Source organism: Myotis brandtii, unplaced genomic scaffold, assembly GCF_000412655.1.
Source record: "Myotis brandtii unplaced genomic scaffold, ASM41265v1 scaffold18, whole genome shotgun sequence".
Taxonomy (NCBI): domain Eukaryota; kingdom Metazoa; phylum Chordata; class Mammalia; order Chiroptera; family Vespertilionidae; genus Myotis; species Myotis brandtii.
Genome location: NW_005356674.1, coordinates 2,801,995 through 2,805,765, shown reverse-complemented (window position 1 = coordinate 2,805,765; position 3,771 = coordinate 2,801,995). Strand labels below are relative to the sequence as shown.

Here is a 3,771-nt window from a genome sequence, read left to right as displayed (position 1 = left end):
CTCTGCCTCGGCCCCGCGACCATGGCTTTGTTTGGAAGGTCTCCCGGTCTAATTAGCATGTTACCCTTTTATTAGTATAGACTAGAGGCCTGATGCATGAAATTCATGCAAGTGGCTCCGCCCTTGCAGCCGCAGTGGCTTGCCTCAGCCCTCGCAGCCCCAGCTTCGCCTGGAAGGTCATCTGGTCTAATTAGCATATTTCACTTTTATTAATATAGATTTTTTTCTTTTTTTTTTTATCCTCACCTGAGGATATTTTTTCATTGATTTTACAGAGAGTGGAAGAGAGAGAAAAAGACAAAGAGAAACACTGATGTGAGAAAAACACATTAAATAGTTGCCTCCTGCATGTGCCCTGATCAGGGCCTAGGCTGGGGAGGAGCCTGCAACAGAGGTATGTGACCTTGATCAGAATCGAACCCGGGACCCTTCGGTCAGCAGGCTGATGCTCTATCCACTGAGTCAAACAGGCTAGGACTAAATTTTATTTTATCACCATATTTACAACACTATTTAGTGTTCTTTTTAAATAAAATTAATCTAATGGTCACAACCAATCCTTTACTAACACTAATTCCTACCTTTCCACTCATGTATTCTTAAAGTATGAGCCATTTCTTAGTTTGCTGAATGTGTCCTTAAGTATTTCCCACCCCCCAAAAAGAAAATATACTATAAAAAATACACACCAAAAATCAACTATTTCTTGATTATAAACATGCTTAAATATGTCTGCTGTCAGTATAGATTCACAACCACTAGGTGGATTATAGAATTCTTGAGCTGTACAGGTTTTTGACAACATGTAGGAGTGTAAGCTCATTACCCAGAATTCAATCCTGGAGATGCCTCAGAAGCTAGGAGGAAGTTCAGGTATCTGTCAAATACACATAAAATTACAGTGACCTTTGCCAATGCCCAACTTATACCCCTAAATTATAATGTTGGGCACAAGGTAAGGCCTAAGTTGTCTTATTTTTTGTTTGCTTTTTTAAAATATATTTTTTATTGATTCTAGAGATAGGGAGAGGGAGATGAAAACACTGATGGGCTGCCCCACCAGGTATTGAACCCTCAACCTGGGCATGTGTCCTGACTGGGAATCAAACCTGCCACCTCTTGGTTCCTGGGATGACTTTCAATCAACTGAACCACACTGCCGGGCACTATGGCCTAAGTTTTAACCCCTTAACCCAATTATGTATCATCAGCTATTAGCTAATACCCTCAGGAGAAAGTTAAACCCATAGAAATAAAAATTTAATATGACATTTCAGGAACCTAGGCTCATATATGAGAGGAAAATAAATATATACTAAAAGAAGTAGAAATAGCAAAAAGAAAAAGAATTTAGAGAAGATATAATAGTATGTTAAATTTGACTTTACCTGTTGTTTTTGGAAGAAGATATACCATAAGCCAAAAAAATTAAGGCCAGATTATTTCATGCAAATGTTGTAATAGATGGGAAAGCTGATTTTGTGATCCTTAGCTTATTACTTACCAAAATACTATATAAATAGAAATTAGAGGATTAAGCATTATAATGGGTAGAGAGGATTTCTTTCAGGAGAAAGATGCCAGAAACCTTCTTCCCAAGCCAAACTGGAAAATGTTCACTATGAAACATTTATAAACATTCCTTAGAATTGTGAGAAAGTTTAATAAATGATACTTTATGAAGAAAAGGCCTAAATGTGAAAAGTTGAGCAACTTATCGTAGCAGATTGAGAGGGTTACAAGGACAGAGTTGTACTTTCTCTATCAATAAACAGTCCATGTTTCTTATAGGTTAGATACGGAATACTTAAAGAAAGCCAGCCTGAATAGTTTTTAAGAACTTTGCCCAAGAAGACTACTTATAGGGCAAGCAACTCCAACAGAGGAAACCTGAAAGTCAGGGGCTTAGATATGAAAGTGAATAAGCCAGTGGAGGCATTGACCACTCTGGAAAACTGCAGTTGTAAATACCCAGAGTGGGGAGGTTACTCTGAGGAATCCACATAGCTGAAGAGCCATAACTGTACCTTTTAAATAAAACATGTTCAGCCCTTACCTCCCCCAATGAAAATGTAGAAAATTACCTTAAAAAGGGACCTGAAATTAGTGAAAACATTTTCTAAATTCAGGAAGAAAGTAGGATTTTTGGGGGGCTAAACAAGGTCTCAGATGGTTTGATAACACTCTTAAAGAAAGTAAACTAGTAGGAAAAGATAATCTTGGAGGTGTCTATGAGATAATTACTCTTCCCTGGAAATAAGGAAAGAAGAAATATCAAAGGAACATTTATTCCTGTCTAAATGAGCAAGTACTGAAACTAAATAAGTAAAAAAAAAAAAAAAAAGTACATCCTTAACATAGGTCTTAAACTCTAGATCAGATATTTACAACTAGTGTGCAGCAAGAATTTTTAAAGCATGCAATACCTGACTATTTAGTCAGGGGCAATGACTTCTTTTTCCTTAGATTGTCAAATAAAAATGACAATAGCCAATACAACAATAGCCATCTGGTGTGAATGAATCAAAATTATAACCATTTTTGTCAGATTGGCAATAAATATATATTTTTTGGTGTGCCACAGAATCTTAGTAACTAGTTTATATATGTATGCCATGAGATGAAAAAGGTTAAAAATCGCTGCTCTAGATAATTCCAATGAAATAGGTGGGTGGAATGTCAGGGTACTTTCTTGTTCAAGGGAAAGATATTGATAAGCTTATGAAATTTACAAGAAAAATTTAACTAGGGGGGGCCTAATATTTTAAAGTAAATTTGAAAAGGGAAAAATTCTTCATAAATGAAAAAAATTGTATGTAAGGATAAAATGAACACTACCAGACGGTGCAAAAATAATGATCATATAGGTTCCAATCTATATACTAAGAAGTATACCAAGCAACAACTTATGAGATAACAACAGTTATGGGAGACGTAACACATCCCTCTTAAAAACCAGACAAAAAATAAGCAAAGGGCCGTGGCCAGATGGCTAGGTTAGTTGGAGCATTGTCCTGTACACCAAAATGTTGCGGGTTCAATTCCTGGTGGGGGTGCATGCCTAGGTTGTGGGTTTGATCCCCAATCAGGGAGGAGGCAACAGATCGATGTTTCTCCCTTCCTCCCTTCTTCTCTCTCTAAAAATCAATAAAGAAACATATCCTTGGGTAAGGCTTAAAAAAAAAAAAAAAAAGGGCAGCTCGGCCAGTGTGGCTCACAAGTTGAGAGTCGAACCTGAACTAAGAGGTTACCAGTTTGATTTCTGGTCAGGGTACCTGCCCAGGTTGTGGGATCAAACCCCAGTAGTGAGTGTGCAGGAGGCAGGCGATCAATGATGTTTCTCTCTCATTGATGTTCTATCTATTCCTCTCCCTCTGAAAACCAATAAAAACATTAAAAAAAAAAACAAACAAAACCTAAAGGTATAGATAATTTGAATGACACAGTAAATAAATTCAAAATAATGAATTTATAAATACATAACTATATATACTAGTACAGCATATATGATGGGGTAAAAGTAGGTTTACAGTGTTCATGTAAAAAATAATCTACACTAATAAAAGAGAAACATGATAATTAGCGTATGACCGCTACCCTTCCCATTGGCTAATCAGCATATCCTTATGCAAATTAACTGTCAGCCAAGATGGCGGCCGGCAGCCATGCACTGAAGCGAACAGGGAGGCTTGCTTGCTCCAGTGACGGCGAACTCCAACGTTCCCCGCCTGCCGCTGCCGGCCTCTCAGCTGCAACTCTAAGCAACTATGT

General features: G+C 37.5%; 1 protein-coding gene across 10 annotated transcripts in view; it reads right to left on the bottom strand.

The window, feature by feature from the left end:
* STAG1 (stromal antigen 1) overlaps positions 1-3,771 on the bottom strand; it is a 237,727-nt gene that overhangs the window by 84,761 nt on the left and 149,195 nt on the right. The gene's annotated exons all lie outside the window — the stretch shown is intronic.